Source organism: Lycorma delicatula, chromosome 5 (genome assembly GCF_047948215.1).
Source record: "Lycorma delicatula isolate Av1 chromosome 5, ASM4794821v1, whole genome shotgun sequence".
In the NCBI taxonomy this organism is placed as follows: Eukaryota; Metazoa; Arthropoda; class Insecta; order Hemiptera; family Fulgoridae; genus Lycorma; species Lycorma delicatula.
Genome location: NC_134459.1, coordinates 20,624,160 through 20,649,307, shown reverse-complemented (window position 1 = coordinate 20,649,307; position 25,148 = coordinate 20,624,160). Strand labels below are relative to the sequence as shown.

The 25,148-nt window shown below is 32.6% G+C and overlaps 1 non-coding gene across 1 annotated transcript; it reads right to left on the bottom strand.

The window, feature by feature from the left end:
- Positions 1-16,322: 16,322 nt before the first annotated feature.
- On the bottom strand, positions 16,323-16,413 carry TRNAY-GUA (transfer RNA tyrosine (anticodon GUA)). The gene is given in 2 exon segments: positions 16,323-16,358; positions 16,377-16,413. It is a non-coding gene; the product is annotated as a tRNA-Tyr (tRNA).
- Between the last annotated feature and the right edge of the window lie 8,735 nt (positions 16,414-25,148).

Genomic DNA, 25,148 nt, shown 5'->3' with positions numbered 1-25,148 from the left:
TTATAACTGTTTTCACGCACAATCATTATGCATTCAACTTTAACAATTTCAATCATATCTCAGCTATCTATCAATCGATTTAAATAAATCAGATGTTATTTATTTCACAATAAAAGACTTAACAATTTATCTTATAAAACATTATTCCGTATAACTAATATTTCCTGATTTACTAATGATTAAAAAAACTTAAATGCCTGCCATTTTTTAATTTCAGACTTGTTTATTTTTTAGAAGATTAAAATCTTCTAAACCGTTCAGATATTACTTCAGCGGATGAATGAGGATGATATGTATGAGTATAGATGAAGTGTAGTCTTGTACAGTCTCAGTTCGACCATTCCTGAATAATATCTAAATGTATAATATCTAAAGTGTAAAAAAATCACTCAGTCTGGCTGGGTCTCGAACTCGATAACCCGGTCGAATCGTAACTGGTGCGTTAAGCCTCGCGGCTACACCAGTAGGCCGACCGTACAAGCGAAATTTTTTCTATGTAAGTTGTGAAATTACATTAGTTTAGTTAGTACCCGTAGTGACCACTAGTGCCGCCACACGCGAGCTTTAAATACGGTATGCGCGCGCGCTTTCGTTAGAAGCATTTAATTAAATAAATGGCAAAATATTATTATATTTAAATAAAATTATAAATATTTTAAATTAAGTTGTGTATGTAAGCTGTGCATCAGAAACAACTCGGAAGGCGGCGCCAACTGTGTTGTCAGCTTTTTTTTTTTTTTTTTAAATCGTTAATTTAATAAATCTGAACACCTGTATCTTCGTTAAACGTATATGTGAATAGAATTTTTAGTTAATAGTGCTTTAAAAATTACCGTTTTATTAAAAAAAATAATAATCCATTTCTTTTCATTGTTTAATCAATATTATTTCAAAAATTATTATGTATTATTATGAACTAATAACTAATTTATCTTAAATTTTGTAATGCTACTCTGATCAAAGTTGGCTTTGATCATTTCAAGCAAGTGTTGGGTCATGTTTCATTTTTATCTGTAGTATAAAACACCTGACATCCACTATATATATTATGCTTTGATCTGAATAAAGTGTTTATTTATTTATGCTTATCAGTAAATATACGATGTACATCAACACAATATGAATTATTCAATCTTCAAGAAAATGAAGTTAAGTGAAACACCAGACAGCAAACTTATGTTTATCTTTTAAAACAATTTTTTTTCCAAACTTAACAAATTCTGTTTGTGAGATAAAAAAATGTACAGTTCTAAAATATACAAATTTTAATTAAATTTAATTTTTCCATTTATCTAATTGCCGCTCTTTTTACTTCATTGAACGAAGTACAAGTTAGTATTGTAATCGAGAAAAATTTCGGTTTTCAAATTTCAACGGAAATATCCATTTTGACCATCCCTGAATACATTTTGACTAGTTTCGACGTGACGTCTGTACGTACGTAGGTGTGTATCTTGCATAATACAAACACGATTAGCCGTAGGATGTTGAAATTTTGAATTTAACACTGTTGTAACATCTAGTTGTGCACCTTCCCTTTTGATTGCAATCGACTAGACCAAAAGTGTCCAAAAAACCCCAATATCCAAAAGTTTTGGATTTTTAACATTTTCTTAACTGCATTAATAAGCTCTCATTGAGATCTTTTTAATGATATATCATAATTGTTACGTATTTTCATTAATTCCAAAGTTATAGCCAAATAAAATTTTAATTAATGAAGTATTTGGATCTTACAACGGGGAGGCACATCGGTTCCAGTCAGACTTCATCTGCTTTTTTTTAACTTTTTTTTTAATTTAAATGTATTGATTTATTAATATCTATTAACCTCTGATTGTAAAAAAGAACAATATATGAAAAGATATCAATTTAGTTATTAATAAAATAAAATTTTATGTACTTTTCATTAAAAAAAAAAAAAAAAATTATATATGCAATTCAATAGGCGTACAAGGAAATCATGTGGTGTCCACATCAGATTTTTTAATACAGATTTTTAATTTTGCAGATATTAGTATAATCGCATATTAATAATTTACTTCACTAAAATAATGAATTGTTAATTTGACAAGTACAGTCACCGCCAAGTAACGGCGAGCTTGGAGTGGCGACGATTACTGTCCGACGTAAAAACATATTCCTTGCTCTTAGTAATGCCCTTACAAAATAACTGTTCTAATTTTAATAAATGAATGCAACAATTTTGAAATGAAATACAGTCGGCCAAAATTCTGTACTGTACATTGTAAAACAGATGACAAGATATTATCTATAACTAATTACGCGATAAAGAATGAGAGATGTTTATCACTGTAAATTTAATTACTTACTGGAAAATGTATTATATGTTTCATTCCTCAGCTAGAACGCTCTCCTCGCTATCATCTGTATTTTCAGTATATTTTTCACTATTATAGCTGTCACTACATAAAGAGACAATGAAAGATTCTGCCAGAGAATGCATTAACCATTCTTAGCTCCAATATTCACCTTCGATTATTTTAACCTTTTCACAGCTAGGTATCCAGTGTTCGTCGCTTATCGAATTCATTTTATCTTCACAGTTTCTGCGGTACTTACATCTTAATCGTTGTGTTGCGGCTCGCAACATATTTTTTACCTCTGACCATACCATCTCGACTGGATTTAAATCAATATGGTAACGAGGAAGCCTCAGAACTTGATGCCCACTTCTATCCAACAGTTCGTCAAATTGGAATCGATTTCCGTTACTTTACTTCAACTTAATTAACTCATACGATTGCGGCTTAAGCGTTTGAGACGAAAATTGGACATGATATTTCTGTTGCCAAACAGTCATGTCTTATTTCTTGCTTGATGATGCTGGAAGTTTTTCAGAAAGGATATTATGATACGGATTAACGAGGAAGGTAAGGAACCAATTTTTTTTTCAGCCGTTTCAAATAATGCTATCATGATAACCACCACTTTTTAATTTAGCTGTCCAAGTTAACATTGCATTTGGAATAAAACCCGTTTCACCTCCGGCGTGAATTATAATTAAGCGTCAACCTTTATTTATTGGTAAATGAAGTTCTGCACTGCTGTCGTGAGCCCATAATTTTGCCGTTGAATGAAATGACAAAACATAGAATTCATTTAAATATACGATCGCCCGGCTACATTTTCTAAAATCACTGATTTCCGGCAAATATGAAATCCTTTTCTGCCTAATATCTTATTTTTTAATTGAAATTTTTCTTTTATTTTCTGTTTTGCGCCATCTAAAACCTAATTATTTCAAAATTCTTCTTAAATTAGTTAAAATTAATTTTAATTTTCAATTCTTTACAGAATTTGTTAACTGTTGATAACCCCCATGTTTGCGTGAAATTCAGTTCGCCTAACCACACCTTATCAAAATAATCTAATCCAGTAATCGGTTTAGAACTTTATTCTTTCTTTTTCGGGGTGATGAATTCTGTTCCTCGGTTCGAAAAAGTTCTATTTTTTCTTTCTTAGGCTTTGAACCTCAGTCCTGGAACGCCATAGGCAGGTGTAGTACTCTTTTTACACTTCTATAACAATTGTGTATGCTCATTCTGTGTAGCAATTAAATACTTGTCATTTTTTAATTTCCCTGCAGCTAAAGATTCTTTCTTCATGAAATTATAAACGCGGTTTTTAATTTCGCGCGCCTGTCTTCGATGCTTCTTTACCTTTTACAATAAATTTAAATTCAGCCATAACTATTCGCAGGTGAACGAACTACTTTTTTAAAAAGTAATTCAAAACGTTTAAACCGTGAACCACGATAAAAATGTTTTACAAAATATCGTATGTTACATTAATTGATTATATAACAAAATTCGTGATACACGCCAAAAGAATCGTACCGATGGACAGAACCACACAACTAAATTTTATATATATGGTAAAGCAAAAGAGAAAAAAATAAAAATAATTATTTTGTATTTGAAGCATGACATCACTTTCTTAATATTGTATACACAGAAAAACACATTTCTTCGTAAACAACAGTTGATATTTATGGTACTAAGAGATGACTAATAATGGTGTGGGAATGTTTCAGAAAACAATAAATAGTATAGCAGTGATGTGAAGGCAGATCACCCAAGCTCGCCGTTACGTGGCGGCTACTGTACATATTACTATTTTCTTGTTGTATGTTTAAAATATTTTGAGAATAACAGAATTAGAAAATTTCTTAAACGAAAATTATATTTTCTACATCGACGATTTCAAGATATTTTTATTGTTATATTTCCTTAGAACTGGATTATTATGAATAGAGTTATGTAGTCATTCTGATATTCAAGATATTTTTACTGGAAAGTTAAAAAATATTTGTTAAAAAACTTGTCCAAAAAAATTCTCGCATTATAAAAAGCTTAGCTAACAGGCATGGTAGCATTTACATTCTTTCTCAATATCTCTGTTCTAAATTTTTTAAAGATGCAGTAAAAATATATTCCAGAATTCCTGAGTCTTTCCTTACTTACTTTTGATAGCAATCACTTATGACTGCAGTAGTTCTCTTATTTTTATTAAAATGCATATTTTTCGTCTTTAATTTCCTTGCAAATGGCGTTTTTTTACTGTCTTTTTCGAAAAGTACGATATTACTACCGTTCGCACGGTTGTATTTGGGTGGGGAGGTGAAATTGAATTTTCTTAACGTTTTGAGTTATGAGGTGTACGAAAGTACTATTCGCTTAAAATGTAATTTCCTTAAAGAATGTCTCCAAAATGGTGAGCTGGCTATATTTTTTCGAATTCTTCTTGTAAAACTAAACAAAATGTATCGTTACGAAAATGACAATTTCTCCTTTGTTCTCCCACTGCCCGCCATTTTATTATTTTTATATAATAATGTATATCTTAAGTTCGGATAAAAGAATCAAATTAATATTTGATAAGCGTCTTGGTAATAAAGTTTTAAAATTATCAAAAACTCAGGACTTAAATACTCCGCAAATTAAAAAATGGCGATCATGTTTATTTTTCAATCCGTTATATCGCCATAAATATTAGTTTTATCAAAATTTATGTTATGCTAAAATATTAAGCATTTTATTTTGAACAAAATGACACTTTATTTTTTTAAATCGGTTAACAAATAGTAAAGTTATGGGAGGAAATTGATGTTGTAATTTTGTTCCATAATTATTAAGTCTATTATTGTGACAAAATTATTAATCGAAATAATTATTTCATCGAATTGAACGTAAAGCGGAGGACATGAAAACAGACACATAATTACATCAATTTTCTACCATAATTAACTATTTGTGAACCGATTTTCAAAAGTAAAATGTCATTTTGTTCAAAGTAAAAGGCTTACTATTATAGAAAATAACATAAATTTTTATAAAACTAATATTTATGGAGATATAACAGATTGAAAAATAAACATGATCGCCATTTTGTCCTGAGTCCTGAGTTTTTCTAATTTTAAAACTTTATTACCAAGATGCTTACTAAATATTAATGTGATTCGTCTTTCCGAACTTGAAATATATATATTTTTTTACATAAAAATAACAAAATGGCGGACAGGAGAAGAACAAAGGAAAAATTGCCATTTCTCTTAAGGATATTTTTTTTAGTTTTAAAAGAAAAATTCGAAAAAATATAGTCAGACCACCATTTTAGAAACTCTTTGTATATATATAAAATAATAACTAAACTCTATTCTTTGGTTAGACAAATATAAAAAAAACTAAATAAGAAAAATATCCAATTTAATAGAAAATTTTCTAATGCAGTTCATTAGGCCAACAATCAAACAAACAATAGAACATAAACAAAAGCAGAAAACCTCGACGTTTCGTCCAAGATGTACGGCTTTATCAAGACAAACCACAACTGAAAAAAAAAAACACAACCAGACACTTATAAATCCCCCATCACCTAATCTAATAAACCCCCACTACTAAAAATGTTATCATTTTTAAAGATACTCCCACCACCACTCCAATGATAACATCATTATTTTTGTTTGTTTGGTTGTGGAATTAATGAATTTCATTACAACATTTTTTTCCTGTAAAAAAAAATGAAAAAAAATGTGAAATTTTTTCTGTGTATATATATATATACACACACAGATATATAAATATATACATATTTATACACAGAGGCCTGTGTAAAATTATTGGTTCGAAAATCTCCAAAATTACTTGATCAATTTCGTTGAAATTTAAGTATGCTTGTAGTAGTGTAACTTATGTGCATATAAAAATTTGATAAAGATTGGTTGATAGTTCTTCAGTTACGCTGAATTTCAGGTGAAGAAGAACAGACAACATAACTTCAATTTGAGATTCTTAATTGTTTCATTACTTAATTTTTCACGTATAAGTTATACTCATTAATCAATCGATTATTTAGTGAGTTTTACTCTGAAAATTAGTGCGTTTCTGATTGCGAAATAGTGAGGCCGTCGGAAACGAAAAGTCGGTCTTCATAAGAACATCTGCGAAAAAGATTTCTTTTATGATTAACATATTATTTGAGCTTACCCAAATTTTAAATAAAAATAACAAAAAAGTATTAAAATCCATTGGGTAAAACTGAACATAATACTAAAAAAAAACATTTTGACGTTTTGAAGTCGACGACAAATTGAGAACTGGTTTTTAATTGTCACTGACCTTTAAAAGTTGATTTTTAGAAAAGAATTTATTACAATTTTTTAAAAATAAATTTTGTGGAAACCTTTTAATGATTTATTTTGAATATTTTTTAAAAGTTAAAATTACTTTATGGTGTGTTCGAAATTTTTATCAGTTGACCTGGTTATTTAATTTGTAGCAATGTTGCAAAATATTGGTTATTTTGTATTATTATTGGCGTTAATCAGTTATTTATTATAAAATATTTATTGAAGTTGTATCATGTTAAAAAAAGAAGAAAAGTTATCTTTTCTCTTGATTAACTACAAATATTGTATAAAAAAAGTATTTTAAATAAATTTAAATAAATAAATAAATTTTAAAATATTTAAAATTCATCGTAGCTTTCAGTAAAACGTTCACAAAAAAGAATGTGTAAATGGTGATGTCATCTTAGCTGTCTGTAACTTCATTATTTTGCCATGTCATCCGCCGTCCTTATCCCTCTAGCATCATCAATATACCAGTTATCACCAAATATCCTACAAAACGTTGCTGTTACTTTCTTACCGATCAAGTTTGTAAATTACGGGTAGTGTAATTTCTCTTTTTTATGTTTAAAAATATTTCTTTACATAGTTAAATATTTATCATTTTTATAAATAATGTTTTTAACTGAAGAAAAGATTAAACAAAAAAAGACGTAAATTATTCGCAAACGGACGGTAATATATCATTGGCGGTAAATATTTTTGAAGTTTTTTTTTAAGTCGTTATAAACCAAGGATACGAGATTCATTTTTCTTTACATTATAGTGTATATCCACGTGAGTTACATACAATTTGACCTAAAAATCTGCATACGAAAAATAAAATTAATTCGGTAATACCTATTGAACACCTTAAAACCGAATCTCTACAGGTTAAACAAAGTTAAGATATAATATTTTGCTATAGCAGAGCTATAGCTTTAGAAGGAAAATGATTGTAACCGGTCCAATTTGGGCATACGCGGTTTTCACCGTCTTCACGTTTCGACCCTTAAGGAATCCAGAAAAACCCAAAAACGAGAGGGAAATTTTCCGGGTGTTTTCCGGTGTCTCACTCTAAATCACCCTATATCTCCAGAACTGCTTGACCGATTTTGACCAAACTCGGTCAGATTACTTCTAGATATGTGATATTCATGCCATTAAATTTTCAACTTAAAAGGTCAAGGGGTGAGGTTGTAGAGTAAGCTCACCTCCTCAGTATCTCGAGATTTTGTCTAAACAACGTGTTACTTTTCTTAGGCACGTTTGTTAATTAAAAATTGATAATATTTCGAAAAAAACGTTTGAAAAATTGCACCCTCATCCCAAAAAATGCTTCAAATAAACTAGTAGCTAAGAGGGTATAGTGCGTCATTAGTAACCCGTTTCTCCACAAGGAGTGCTAGTATAGCACTAACATGCAACTGCTATAGTCGTCTGCTATGTAGTAACGTCACAGGCGAGCGGTAAAATTAAATAATGAATAATATTTAGTGTAAAAAAGTATTTAAAGTGGCCGATAGTACCACCATATCTGCGCAAATAAATTACGAATGCGCGCGCGCTTTAGTTAGAACCATTGAATTAAATAAACAAAAAATATTATATTTGAATAAAATGATAAATATTTTTAATTAACTTCTGTGTGTGTATGTAAGCTGTATGTGTATCAGAAAAACGCCGCGTAACGGGAAAGTTCTACATCCTGATCTCGAAGGGGAAGACAACCACCATGTAACGTTTCCGCTCGCCACGCTACTTCCTCCTTACCTAGCCATGAAGGGTTTTTTATCTGAGGTCATCTTCAAAAACCTCGGCGGTAGACATATTGCCATCTCGCCACGGTTACCTATGCTAATGTCGCAAGCTATATTTCCATCAGTGTACTTCTAACAATGGTGGATATGTACAAACAAAACATATCTCAGTTAGTCTTAAAAAGACTGATTCGCAATCGTTGAGTTAAGGAACTGAACTCACCTACACTATCCGAGGTGGTAAAAGTGAGTCCGACACATAACTTGAACTAAAATTAAACCACACAAAACATAAAATTAAAACACAAACCATAACATGACTAGTAAGGAATTAAGAAATACAAAGAAACAAGAACAATAAAAACAAAAGAGACAGAGGAAACCCAGCAGGGACGAAACCCCCTCCGCTATCCTTTCTTTTGCTAGATAAACAATGAATTTTTCAACTGTAGACCATTCGGCCTGGTTACCACATTTCTGATGCAAATTGAGCACTGACCCATGAATGATCAGTCGACAAATGATCTCGTTACGCTTCTCATTATGTTTCACGCACTCATATAGCACATGAAAAGCTTCATCTAACACCCAGCACAGCAAGGATAAATCAATATAAACCAGGCAGAATTTGGCCAGCTTGCCCCGAGAATCACCGTGTCCGGAACGAAACTGTGTGACATACTTGTTTCAGAAATCCAGAAGGCGCGCCGCAAAATATCTGGTAAGAGATCATGCGTATGCCGCTCGATCTTCTGTCTCATCTCATTCAGCTTGCCATAAATCAAAGCCATGCTACTCGATTTCTCGGATCTTTCAGGAATTCAACTCACCAAACTTCTAGTAGCATAACGTTTCTGATTTTCTACCGCAAGAATATCGATGATTGGTTTCACTCCGCAATCACCAGGATCGCCTCTCGTAAAATAATTCGGTAACCACCCGTTACTGTCAGCAATATAAGGGGAAAGTCATACTTCCCAACCTCGGTAGAGAAAGACACCCACCTTGTGATTATTCCGGTTGCTACATCACCTTCACCGTTCCTTACCATGATGAGCTTTAACGGAGGTTGTCTTTTGACCCTCTAACTTTTACATTTCACAGTAATAAGCTAGGCCTCGTTGGGATGCCACCGATGTAAATGACTCGTTAGACAATTACATCAGTGTATATATGACTCAGCCTTCCGCCTTTGCTGTAGGCTTCTTTCGGACATCTTGATTGTCCTACTTCGTTGCCATCTGAACTAGCTAACGAGTTCGCGGAAGCACGAACCCACGCCTAGTTCTGCACTTTATTGAGCCAATTGTGCGTAAATGTCTCATAATATTCGAGGCAATTGAATAAATAACATACCACAAAAAATGTTGTTCGCAACAACGAAATTTATTCCTGTTTGCCTTAGTAAACTCAACTTTCAGTTCATACCCTTGACTTGGTTTCTTCTCTTTCCTAGCAGTTAGCGTCACTGTGGCCTTCGGTAGCACATCGAGCACAGATCTCCGACTTCGAGAAAGATTTTGTAGTGTGACCTTACCTTTGGCACCTGAAACACCGCCGTGGGTTGGGAATGAACTGGCGTACCCGAACGGAGAGGTAACCCACCTTAAACCTCTCTGGAGGAACAGGAAGACTGAACGTCAGTACAAGGGACGGCGTCGGTTCTTCCGTCCCGTTCTGCCGTTTCATCATGCGTTTCACCTCTACAACACCTTGAGTACTAAGCTCATCAGCAATTTCCCTCAAATTCATTTCCAGAAGGTCACGATAAAAAATCACCCCCCGGCTGGTATTTAGGGTCTTGTGGCATGTCGTACTTACGACTATACCGCCCATATTGGTCAGACGTAACAAAGACCGACTCTGGTCATCGTTATATGTCTCCACCAGAATTGTCCCATCACGTAATTTTCTAATGTTCCTCGGAGAACCAATACATCCTGTGATGAATTTATTAACCAAGAAAGGTGAGACCTTTCTCCCTCCTGATTATTCCTAACAACAACAAAGCGAACATTCTTGCACCTAACACCACCCTCGTCGGCTGTAGCAAAATTATCCTCGTCAGACGAAGCTGACCGAGGCCTTTTCACCAGACTTAAAATGGTGGTTTTTTCAGATGGACAACCAACCTTCATAGAATTTGCTGTAGGAACTGAAATTTTGGTCCCACGAGAACCGGCGATATAATAGACCACTCCAGCAGAGCGCACGCGTACTGGAGCTAGAGCTAAACACAACTGGGTTTCCTATTGTGCCCAGAGTACATCGTTCGAAACTGACTTAGTAGACCCATTCACCCATCGGCACGATAGTTCCCACCTTGGGTTACGGTTGCATTTCGTACGATTTCGCAACACCACCAAGTATAAGTGAAAGAGAAAACTGTGTTGGATGTTGTTGTGTAGTCGAGTAAATGTATACGTTGTAATTCATGTAGTGTACCTGGTGTAGCATACGTGTATAGTGAAAGGTATTCTGCAGCTAAGTGTGTAGTGGGAAGAAAAGCTGCAGAGGCTAGGCCCGTGGGGACGCCAACCCCCAAAGTCTTAAAGAATAAGACTCCCCTTCGGGGAGGACTTTCCCAGGGCATGGAAATCCATGCCCTGGGAAAGTCCTACATCTGTGTTGTCATTTTTTTTTTTAATTTACATTAGTAAAAGCTTAAATATTTATAAAAAATTTTGCAAACGTTGTTAGAAGTGAGCGCCCGCCAAAGTGATGCACTTCTGTGCTCGAGTGTTCATATCGAACCACCTGATCGTTTGATATGTGACACGTTGGTTCATCTTTTTGGAAAAAATTTTATTTTTTTTCACGAGCGTATAAATCTTTGAAAGTTGTAAAGTAACTTCTGTATTGACAGTCCAATCAAAAATATTGGCCTCACTATACTATTCATAGAAACAGAATACCATATATCGATATTCTTATGGTGAAATGGACGGTCAAACATCCAGTGAGAATTTTCAATCATCCAGTACATAGTGTTATGTGAATTAGCAAGCCGAAATAAATGAAACCGCGCCTCAATTGACATGAAATCGAATCCAATATTTTCAGGAATAATAATAATAATTACGACAGAAATTCTTTTTTGAATCTAAGACGTATGAAGTACTAACGAAAGGTTATTTCGTTTCACGTTTGAAATCGACGCAGTTATGTGTTCTTTAACCAAATCGTATATGCTAACCCACCGAGTTGGTCTAGTGGTAACGCGTCTTCCCAAATCAAATCAGCTGATTTGGAATTCGAGAGTTCCAGCGTTCAAATCCCAGTAAATGCAATTACTTTTATACGAATTTGAATTCTAGATCGTGGATACCGGTGTTCTTTGGTGGTTAGGTTTCAATTAACCATACATCTCAGGAATGGTCGACTGAGACTGTACAAGACTATACTTCATTTACACTCATACATATCATCCTCATTCATCCTCTGAAGTAGTACCTGAACGGTAATTCCCAGATGCTAAACAGGAAAAAACAAATCGTATATGTTACTATTTGTTGGGATATTGACATTAGATAATTTTTTCCGTGAATATTTGTTGGGTTTCTTGAAATGCCCAGAGCCTTCCGCTATAGCAACGTTTTCCTAGATCGAATAAGCCAGTTTAGAAAAACAGAACTGCAAAGAACGAAATTATACAATACTGAAATGTGAACATTTTACAATTGATAACAATTAGTAACATGTATAATCTACAGTGGCGCTAGTTGTAGCAGCGACAGAAACAGTGATAATAATGGCACTCAAATAATTACAGTTCGAGCGGGCTCGGTTCGGTTTTACGTGGCTCAACCGTTGTTTTAATTACATAAATATTAATCGAATCAATATTGTTCAAGAAATTTAATTGAATTTGTGAATAACATTTTGTAGTATAGTTAGAAACCCGTTATTTTTAAATATATCTGTTTTCTTCTTCTCCTTCCAAGAAATGAAAACGAAATTATTAATATAATTGCTCTTCTCAAAAATAATTCAGCTCCTGATACTGATGGTTTTAAAATTACTCTCTTAAAATAAATCTCTCTCTCTCTCTCTCTCTCTCTCTCTCTATATATATATATATATATATATATATATATATATATCTAAGGCTATTAAATAATTAATAAATAAATGTTTTGTCGTAGGTTGCTTTCCAAATAAATTTAAAATCGCTAATATTATCCAATTTTTCAAGTCGGGAGGTATTCCCACAAAATTATATGTTGTTAAATATAATTTAACAAAATTATATTTTGTTAAAAATTTTTTGGAAAATGTTTTCCAGAACAATGATATGTTTTGGAAAACATTTTTTTTGGAAAAAAGTTTCCATAACTTTTTTCCATAAAGTTATGGAAAAGTTTCAAAACACAAGTGACAAAATATTTAAGTAAACTCCACATAATTCATGCAAATCAATGTGAATTTCAACCAAAGAATATCATGTAATATGCAATAATTACCTTATCGGCTCCATATTAAATAACTTTAAGGATAATAAAATAAATTAAGTGGTTTTTTAATATATATTTTTTATTTTTTATTTTTTATTTAAACTCACAAGGAGCGACCGGCATTCGCCTAATAGGCGTTACCTCAGTCGCACCTGTGAGCCGTGGCGGCGAATAAGCCCACTCTAGCTTACAGCCCATGTTGGCCCCCTCTTCGGGGTCACCCCTGGCTCATCAGAACACCCTGACCTTCCGTTTCTGGAAGAACAAAAAGCTCCTCCCCAAGAGAGCTGCCCTTCCCGTGTCTACAACTACTCAGGGTCCGGGTACGCTCCCCATGGATAAGTTTTTTTATATCTGGCGAAAGCGTTTGACACCGTCCTACATTATTGAGTTTTTGTTTGTAAGGACTTCTATTTATTTATGTAAGAACATTTAATTACTACTATTTATTTTAAAAATAGTTTTAACTGTAATATTTCTTTTTTAGAAATATTATATAAAGTGGCTCATACTTGCGCACAGGTTATCCTTTGCTGCTACTTTGTTTCTTAACTATATATTGTACTTTTTTTATGTGGTGTTTTGTACAACGGAAATAAAGGAATAATCTATAATATTATATAAAGAAAACAAAAATGTTACAGTAAAAAAAAAATCCCTTTCGGCACGGAGGTAGATTTCATCGGTGCTAAATAGGAGATAAAATATATTTTTACCTTAAAGTTAAGAAAAACTTCACATTTACTCAAAACGACAATGGTTGCATGCGAAAAAAGTTTCACATGGTTACAATCCCCATCTTACAATTCCACCAACATTTTGGTAATCCCTTGCCATAAGGATTGGTCATATCAAAAATTGGTTAAGAAAAAGGTTTTAGGTAATGTTTAGAGAACTAACGACCACACTAAACCGATTCGATACTATGCCTATTAAGGGAGGTAAGATTTTTTTTGTCTTCGAAACTCCATTTTTTCCACCTCCTAGGCCAATGGTTGGTGATATGAAAAAACTTCAATTCGATTAAAAACTTCATTTCCCTTATCCAAAGAACAGTAGGAAATTTAAACGAATTTGATATTTTACTTAATAAAAACGTTATGATGAAAAAGCCCTCCCATTTCCACCCACATGGTCCGATTTTTCCCATTAAAGAACTCGTCCGAGATTTTGGGTCGTTATATTTTATGTATCAATTTGAAAGTAACTGGCGTAAAATTACGGCAGTTTCGTCCCACAAGAAAATGGTATATATATATATATATATATATATATATATATATTTAAATGTATATGTAAACTTTTGAACTGACGGTGGTTTTGGGATTTGGGGGATGTTAAACGAGAAGATATATTGAAATTTTGCGAAAGTCGAATCATGGTACCTATTACATTAGGTAATTTCTTATGAAATCTACCTAAAACTGCTAGTATTTTTGATGTGTTAAGCGATTCTGTTATACTGCGTTACCAGGCACCTTAATACGGATCTAATGATCGTGTTCCAAAAACACACCTAAAACTTACATGAAGAAAAGGATCAAGGATAAGAGAAGAAGGTAAATAATGGTAAACGGATGAATTATCTTTCGAGGGACCGACTTACGATAAATCCAACCTCACCCAAAGGAGCACCTCAAGATCTTCTTTTGGTAATGTCATTCATTCATTTCTTCCATAATTTCTCGGTAGATGTGGATATTGTTATCCAGAAACACATTACTGATCCGTTGATTAATAACGAAATATTGTTGATAATCTGTAAAATAGGGGTTTTCAGGTAAACTACCTGAAGAATATACTATAACAAAGAAAATTATTTTCTTCATACTAATAACCAATCTTAGTTGAAGTTCTGGGTTTTTTTTTGTATGTAATTAAACCATGCATATTTTTGTACGTATATTACAAATATTAAGTTCATAATCTACAGTAAATACGTTTATTAACATTATATTTAATATATAAAATTTAAAAGCATTAAATAATTATTAAAAAAAAAAAAAAATGGAGCCGACATCAAAACCATGTAATATGATACAGGTATATAGGATTATAAGATTCTCACAGTTTCTAGCGATGCTGAATATTTTATATAATGTATATTGGGTCTGAAAGATTTACGACGAGATGTCTCGATTTTTTATGATTTTATTGACGTGCTACATATCTCGCGGAGAAACTCTCATTACCTGTCCTACAGAAAATCATATAACATCATTTAACGTGACGAATACATTTAGAATACCTTCCAACTGTTCCTATTTACCTGCCGGACAGCGAAAAACACTTACGTCAATTTTCAGATCGATTTTTTTCTGTTTAAAAAAATGTTTAATGTATTGGTACTACCACGAAAAGCAGTTGCGTAGATGACAATAACAGTTTTTTCAATCGGATTAACAGGAAAATCGTTATATATATTTATATATAACCACACGGGTGGAGTACATAACCTCCTTTTTTGAAATTTGTTAAAAAGAGAAGAATTACGTTTGAAAAAGAATAAAATAAGTAAATTCAAATTTAGCACTACAGATTTATTATTTATTTGTGTAAAGAGTCATTCAAATTTTATTTAATATCTTCCCTGATGCTCAATTCATACGAGTAGCAACAGAATACATTACGTAGGATGTTTAGAATACATAGTAACCAAATATGCAAAGATAAACAAAATTTGCACGATTAAAATGCAAACTACTCACATTTTTCTTGATTTATTTAATTTTTTTTTGTACATCCAGATTTATAATGTGAATGTATTCGTACGCGATTCTATTCTGTTTTCTTTATTCTCAGTACTAACAAAAATCAACTTTTTTTCACTCCATGCTGTTTAAAAAACCGTCATTCATTTAGTTCCACTATGAATTGTGTCGGCGTAACGTAAAGAAAACAAATTCCTTTCAGTGCGGGGTGTTAACGTTAATGTCTATGTTAATGTTGTTTCTTAGACACCAGTCTGTAATTGAATTCTAATTATGAACAGTTCAACTATTGAATTATCTTAAAAGTTTCTATATCGGTTTCTTTCATAATTTATTTCATACACTCGACTGTCCTTTGAACACTCTTCTAATCTTTCATTATTGTTTCTCACTATTTTCAAGGAAACTTTACAATCTATTTTTCTTTTCATTATTTACTTTTAAACATCCATTTAAAATCTAAATGGAATCTTCTATAAATATTTTTAAAAAGTACCTTTTCTTTTGTTAAATCATTGAAAAAAATATCATGTTACTGAGAATACAATGTTATATTTCAAATGATATTCAGTTAGGTCTACCTGACTTGTGTAACAATAGTAAACGCGCTTGTCTAAATAACGATGAAACAAACATTCTTACATTTCATGATTTGAGAAAAGTGCTAAGTTATACCGAAATAAAAATTAATTTAATTAAGGTAATACAAAAATATTACTGATATAATTATAAAAGAATAAAATTTAAAAATAAATTACAAAACAATTCCTCCGGGCCGGATTTGAACCAGCGACCTATGGATATCTAATGATTTTATCAACTACAGTCCACCGCTCTACCAACTGAGCTACCAGAGGCTGATGAAGTAGAATATAAAAATTTTATTTATGTTTAAAAAGTAAAGGTTAGTGGTTTGAAGACCGGTTTTATGTAACAACATTTTACTACTCTCTCGTCTGTCAACATCGTTTAGAAACACACGTGTGTGCATACTTAATAAATTGATTCGTACATTTGTTATTAATTTATTTAATATTTTTTTACCTATTAGGCTTTTCATTTAAATATAAAACAAGCTTTGTTACATTAATAATTCAGTAACCTGAACAAGTCAAGTCTTTTAAGAGATTAGGCAACATGATGTAGGTTACTGACGTTAGTTGAACGTTACTTTCTTTCAGTATCAACGGAGATGTAGATTAGGAATTTATTTTTTAACAACTTATTTTCATGTATTCATGTGAAATTTTTTTTACTGCCTTGTACGAAGTATTGTGATCGCAAAAAATTTCAATATTCAGATATCAACGGAAATATCTACTTTGATCAATCCTGAATCCATTTTGACTAGTTTCGGCGTCACCTCTGTACCCATAAGTCATAACGATTAGCCGTAGGAATTGAAATTTTCAATTTAGGACTGTTGTAACATCTAGTTATTTACCTCCCCTTTTGATTGCAATCGCTGGGTCAAAAGTATCCAAAAAGGCCCAAAATCCAAAAGATTTGGATTTTGGAATTTTTCTTAACTTCAGTAATAAGTCCTCATTGAGAGCTATTCAACGATTTATCATAAGTGTACTTATTTTCATTGATTTCAGAGTTACAGTCAAATAAAATTTTAATTAATGAAATATTTGTATTTTATAAGGGAAAGAAACATCGGTTCGAATCAGACTTTATCTCCTTTTTTTTAAATTTAAATGTATTGATTTATTAATAATTATTAACATCTGATTGTAAAAAAAATGTTACAATAAATAATAATTCAATAATAACAATAAAAAAAAATGAAGAAATATCAGAAGTTATTAGTGAAATAAAATGTTATGTAATTTCATTTTTAAAAAAATGTGTATATGTAATTTAATAGGCGTACAAGGAAGTCATGTGGTGTCCACATCAGATTTTTCTTTGTGAATTTTCATAACATGTTACATTTTTTATGAATTTTTTTTTGTCATTTTATTAAAGTTCACTTTAATAAACAAAGTGTAAAAATTTAATTTTTCGTATAAGATTTGTTTTAATTATGATAAATACGTATATTCATATATATAAATTTTTATTTTTATTTAATCTACAATGAAAAAGTCTACTGTATGTGCTTAACTAAGACAGTACAAAAAAAAATGACACTATTTTGGTAAAACGTCTGGGAGTGTAGAGGTTGTCTTTCCGCTCATGGTCTCCCGTGTTGATCAGAGTATCTTTTTCACGTCTTCTGAATGAGTGATGGATTAAATATTACGACTTACGTAGTGAATGATTTGTAAAAAGTAACCGACGGTACCTCTCGGTACGGGCGAGGAGTGACGTGTGGGGAATAGAGGTCGTAATACGAGACAGATCGCGAGCGGTTGGACAATCTCTTCCTACTTCGTATACATTTGCGTACTTAGTGTATATTTTTATATTATTTTAGACCGAGATTAAGAATTGATTCAATAAAATGTTTTAAAAGATAAAATTTCTGGGTGGGAATATTTTAAGGAAAATATTATAACTATTATATTTCTAATGGTTTTGGATTTTACGAAAATTTAATTGATTTTGATAGCGGCTACCCGAACATCGCAAGCGTACTTGACATGTAGCTAGAGTTGCTCTTCGACGTCTGCTTGAATTCAGCAAGTGGTTTTTTTTTTGTAACATATGTTTTCCTATGACAAAGATTCATCGAAATCGGGCAGTAGTCTTTACGTTATTGAGTAATAAACAAACGGATGAATGAAAGTACGGGCAGACAGACAAAAAGCAAGCTTTTAGATTTATTGAAAATAAAAAAATTGGAAAACACTTGGGTAATAATTTATTCTTTTATCAAAAGAATAAATTAAAATAAAAATATTATGTTTTTTCAATTTAGTTTAATTAATAAAAAATTTAGTCAATAAAAGTATTTTAAATACATTTTATTACACTTTAGGACAGAATATCTTAGCACAAGACTGAATGTACGCTCGGCAGAGTGATGTTGCCGTGAGTGCGTTAAGCCTCGAGTCTGACGCACTCGGTACCAGGTACCGAGTCAGCCGAGCGATAGAGTTCGAGAATCAAAAGACCGATTTACTCCCAGCCAAACCGAGTTAACTCTTTTATACTTTAAATATTATTATTCTTTGTTTAATTCTACCCCTCACCTGTGACGTCACAACATAGCAGTAGTTTGGAGCATTTATTGAAGAAGTTTGGAAGAAGAGGAAGTCGAGGAGGATGAAATGGGAGAAACAATACTGAGATCTGAATTTAAGAGAGCATTAAAAGATTTAAATGGCAGAAAGGCTCCTGGAATAGACGGAATATCTGTAGAATTACTGCTCAGTGCAGGTGAGGAAGAGATTGATAGATTATACAAACTGGTGTGTAATATTTATGGAAAAGGAGAATTTCCGTCAGACTACAAAAAAAGTGTTATAGTAATGATACTAAAGAAAGCAGGGGCAGATAAATGTGAAGAATACAGAACAAGTAGTTTAACTAGTCATGCATCAAAAATCTTAACTAGAATTCTATACAGAAGAATTGAGCGGAGAGTGGAGGAAGTGTTAGGAGAAGACCAATTTGGTTTCAGGAAAAGTATAGGGACAAGGGAAGCAATTTTAGGCCTCAGATTAATAGCAGAAGGAAGATTAAAGAAAAACAAGCCAACATACTTGGCGTTTATAGACCTAGAAAAGGCATTCGATAACGTAGACTGGAATAAAATGTTCAGCATTTTAAAAAAATTAGGGTTCAAACACAGAGATAGAAGAACAATTGCTAACATGTACAGGAACTAAACAGCAACAGTAACAATTGAAGAACATAAGAAAGAAGCCGTAATAAGAAATGGAGTCCGACAAGGATGTTCCCTATCTCCGTTACTTTTTAATCTTTACATGGAACTATCAGTTAATGATGTTAAAGAACAATTTAGATTCGGAGTAACAGTATAAGGTGAAAAGATAAAGATGCTACGATTTGCTGATGATATAGTAATTCTAGCCGAGAGTAAAAAGGATTTAGAAGAAACAATGAACGGCATAGATGAAGTCCTACGCAAGAACTATCGCGTGAAAATAAACAAGAACAAAACAAAAGTAATGAAATGTAGTAGAAATAACAAAGATGGACCACTGAATGTGAAAATAGGAGGAGAAAAGATTATGGAGGTAGAAGAATTTTGTTATTTGGGAAGTAGAATTACTAAAGATGGACGAAGCAGGAGCGATATAAAACGTCGAATACCAAGCTAAACGAGCCTTCAGTAAGAAATATAATTTGTTTACATCAAAAATTAATTTAAATGTCAGGAAAAGATTTTTGGAGTGTCGCTTTATATGGAAGTGAAACTTGGACGATCGGAGTATCTGAGAAGAAAAGATTAGAAGCGTTTGAAATGCGGTGCTATAGGAGAATGTTAAAAATCAGATGGGTGGATAAAGTGACAAATGAAGAGGTTATGCGGCAAATAGATGAAGAAAGAAGCATTTGGAAAAATATAGTTAAAAGAAGAGACAGACTTATAGGCCGCATACTAAGGCATCCTGGAATAGTCGCTTTAATATTGGAAGGACCGGTAGAAGGGAAAAATTGTGTAGGCAGGCCACTTTTGGAATATGTAAAACAAATTGTTAGGGATGTAGGATGTAGAGGGTATACTGAAATGAAACGACTAGCACTAGATAGGGAATCTTGGAGAGCTGCATCAAACCAGTCAAATGACTGTAGACAAAAAAAAAATTAATATGATGATCTACTTTTTCCCAATATTATTAAAATTTTTCTCGTGCTCGTAGTAGTTCTGGCTAATATCCTAACCTAATACGTAACATTAGTTGGGAATTGATGTATTAAAATACTTCTAATAAACTCTGTAGTAAGTAGTTTTGTAATTAGATAACACTTTTTATAACTTGAACAAAAAATAAATCAAATAATCTAAAAGTAGGTTAAAGCTTAAATTACTAAATTTAGTTCATTATGTCATCAGCTGGCGGTTATTCTGCATACATAACAAAACTAATGCTGAACAGTCGAATACATTATAATAATTTATCGTTTTTCGTGTTTTCTGGTTCATAAATATAATACTTCCCAATTATACGAAAGTACTTCAAGTGAATACCTAATCATAATTTACTGTTTTTTTACATATATATTTTTTATTTACACATTTAAATATCTACAATCTTTTTCTTGGGAAATATGAATAAACATGTTAAATGTCTATAATTGACTTCAAGGAGAGAAAGTCCACCAGCAATTATCTCCTCTATATTCCGTTTTATTCTGATTGGAACATGTAACAGCTACTGGTAGATGATAATGAAATTTTTTTTTAACGTTCGAAAAAAAAAATTAACAGGAGCTGAAATCCAGAACCTTCAGTGAAAGCAGCAGCAATAGTACCACTCCGCTCGAGGAGGTCGGCAACTCTGTAATTGATATTATTTTAAAAATACAATAATCAGTGATTAACAAATTTTTACAATTACTTAAATGTAATTTTCAATAGATATAGTAGTCTAATTAGTTTTTTCTTTTAGTAAATCTAAATTTTTCACTTAAATGATCACAACAAAAAAAATCCCTTTCGGCGCGCCGGAAGGCGAAGGTGCTAACTAGGGAATAAAAAAATTTCCGCTTTAAAGTTAAGAAAAACATAAAATTTACTCAATACCAATTGTACCATGTGAAAAAAGTTTCAAATGCATACGACAAGCCCCATCCAGCAACATTTTGGTCATCCTTTGCCGTAATGGTTGGTCATATAAACATTATTTCAAAAAAAGGTTTTAGGTAATGTTTAAAAGACTAACGACAACTTAAAACAGATTCGATACTGTGCCTATTAAGGGAGGTATGATTCCTTTTTGTCCCCGAAACCCCATTTTTTGAACCCCCCTGAGCCAATGGTTGGTGATATCAAAAGACCTTCCTGAGATACATTTTAGGCCCTTATCTAAAGAATAGTAAGAACTTTAAACGAATTCGATAAATAAAAGGGTTATAGCAATATTTTGGTTTTACGAAAAAGCCACCCTATTTTCAGCCCCGTGGTCCGATTTTGGCCGTTAACGAACTCAATCGAGATTTTCTATCGAGTTATTTTTAGGTAACAATTTGAAAGTGATTGCCGCAAAATTACGGCAGTTACCGTGTCTACAAGAAAGTGAATTATATATAAACTTTTGTGCTGACGGTGGTTTTGGGGTCTGGCGGATGTGAAACGCAAAGATATGTCGAAATTTTCCGGAAGTCGAATCATGGTACCGATTACAATAGGTAACTAGCTTTCTTATGAAATCTATCTAATTGCCTTGTAATTTTTTCAAATTCCTTTTTTGACATACTTCAACAGAGCAGTATATTTGATAAGAATCTTATGATTTCAAACAACTGACTCATAAGAATAATTATACACGTATAAATTACAATTTAAATAAAATAATAAAATCCGTTATTGGGTGATAAACTGGTGACAAATTTTATGATTATTTTTCAAAATGCTGGAAATTGTAGAATTTCACGTATAAATGATCCTGGATTATAATTTCAAAGACAGTATAAAATAGCTGTGTAAATATCTATCTAAAGTATAAGCGAAATATAAAAGTTAAAACCGATAATGGAAAAATAAAATTATACCTTGTTCTTATATTGTTAGAAACGAAACATTTAAAGCTTCACAGTCTTATAAGTATCATATCCTTTCAGGAGTTGAGCACAACGAGAGGGCTGTCCTTCTGGTTGAAAAAGATCCATTACTGGTTCTGAATTAGTCAGTGGGCTTAGCGAGAACAAGAGTAACCGGATCCAATTAGACAATCAAGTATTTTCTAAAGGTTCAGTGTCGAAGAAACCTTTTATTTATACCTCTGATTCTTTCCTAAAGCTCAGTTACTAATCAGTTCTCTTACTGCACATAGTATGATCAGGTATGTTGAGAACTATTGGACTCTGTAGTAATAACTAGGGTTAGTTCAACAAGAATGCTAGCCATTTTTTTTTAGAATATACATACAATGTAAGAGGTATCAATATAGAAGATTACATTGAAGTTTCTATTCTTCTTGGAATAGGATTTGAGTTTGTAAGTTAGACTGTATCTTTTTTGCGGTGTAGAGTTAAACTTCTAGGCTCAAGTAAATAAGAGATACATGAAAGTCTTTTGGACTTAGATCCGCTCCTTTAATTAAATCTAATCATATCAGCTTCATGTTTTTTTCTGTGTTCTTCCTGTGACAATTATTTATTTGATTTAATGATACAATACACTTAACATTTATGAATAAATGAATAGATTTGATAGAGGATGACAAAATAGCCCGCATCATCTGTTTCCAAACGAATAGGTCGTAGGTAAAATATATTAGTGTGATTCAGATAAAAGTGCGGACGCATCTTTAGTTTCTTAATTGGTTTATCATTTTTATCTGTAAGTATTTAATCTTTAAAGGTGTATTCCTATGCTAGTATTTTATATTATAAGATTTAGTTTCAAATAACATTTTATAAAGCTATATCAATCGTATTTATTTATTTGTGAATGATATGGATCGCATCATCAAAAAAGAAAAACATTTTTTGTCGTGAAATAGCTATCTTTTAATTGATCAACGCAGAATTGTTTATCAGTAAGAAGAGGATGTCGTCTGTCTAAACCATTCCTATTTACAGCATGGTTGTCGACCGCTGCCTGCAAGGAACTTGAGGTTTCCGATGGGTAAAGTTGTTTGTCTCATTTTTTAAGTCTTCTTGGGTAAAGAAGATCATCCTTTATAATTATTTACTTACCCATTTTTCTTATCTGTGATAACTTCTTCCCTATTTTTTATTCTGGGACTGAAGGTGTGACAATGCTAGATCCATGTCGAGAGTTCTAATGTTCAAATCCTACATTTACTACGAATACTTTTTTACAGATTTGAATGCTAGATCGTGGATACGGTGTTCTTGTGTACTTTGGTGTTGAGTTTCAATTAACCACAAATTTCAGGAATGGTTTACCTGATACTGTACAAGACTACACTTCATTTACATTCATAAATAACATCCTCATTCATCTACCACCATGACACTACGATTAAGGGAAGATCCTTGTACAAGTTTATACGGGATCTGGGGAGATGGTATGCCTCGAGTTCGTTTTTAAGGGCAGCAGATGCCCAGGTGCTCATCAACCACGCTAACTTGAACCAATATCTGTTTCGGTTCCGCCTGCAACTGATGAGCTGTGCGTCTGCGGGGAGGTCCAGTCAAATAAATACCTGGTGTTTGATTACCCTGCTTTTGTGTGGGGGGGGGCAGAGACCGGGCCACCCTGGAAGTTAGAGGTCAAGGGGAAAATTGGCCTCTACAAGCGGCGAGTCAATGTAGCGAGAGCCGCATTGTCGGACCGTGTGTTCCTTGATGCGGTTGCTTTGTTCAACCGACATCAGTAGTTTACTTAAGAGAAATACTCCTACCGCACTGCTGTGGGAAGCTACCCTCGAGATATATGGTTGACCCCCAACCAATTAAGCTTCCAAGCGCTTTAATATGTGGACAGGTACTTGCTGGCATTCAGCGACCTAGGTGAGGCAGCGAACTGCTGTCTAGACGAAGTAAATTTCAATTTATGGATGTCATATATATTTTTAGTAGTTGACGGGGTGCGCCTATCCATTTTAGTAAATATATAACAAGTGAGCTGTTGGGACACGTAACACGGTGGTGTATAGCACCGCGCTTAGTCCGCTCACGCTGTTAGGTAAGCTCTAGGAGCTATTTAGGACACTGGTCGCTAAACCTTTTCGAGTCTCAGTAGCCGTTTGTGGCACAGACATTCGGTTTTATGCTTCAGGGCAACCGAATGGGGTGGTGGCGAGAAGAAATGACAAGCAAACCAATCCTCATTTATCCTCTAAGTAATTCCTTAAGGTGGTTCTGGAGGCTAAACAGAAAAATAAAGAAGAAATATGTCCAGAACCTGTTCAGACATCATAGTTAAGATTGGTATTAAACAGGAACTGCCTATGAATCGACCAGAACATTTTCCTTTCTGGGGTTACATAATATGCCAAATGGTCGAAATACTTTGTTGATAAAGCCAGAATTTCTCTTAAAATAAAATATGTAGTACTTTGTGCATAAAATTCACAACTTCCAGTCCATTTTGTCCTTGGAGGACACGGTAAAAAATCGAATTTACAAATATTACTACGTGAGCTAACATGTATTAAAATGCGTTGCCAATTTTTTCAATCAAATCAAGAGGAAAAGTAATATACATACTCTTTACGTTGTTGAATTTACCTAAGTTGGTAGTTTTAACTTTTTCCCCGTAAAATATATTTCGCATTAAAATTAAGTAAATGTTTCTACTAAAAGTTTTATACTATTTTAGCCTTATAAGATTTTTGTTTTATTTTTATTCTTGTTTATGGATAACCTTAATATACGCCTATAAAATTAATAGCTATAAAATATTTACTACTTAACTTCCTAAGTCATGGAATTAATGATATAATTTTTTTTTATAGAAGAAAAGTGACGTCTTATAACGTTCACAAAATTCTTATTTGTAAACTATAATATCTGATTAACTTAAGCTTCATAAAAAATG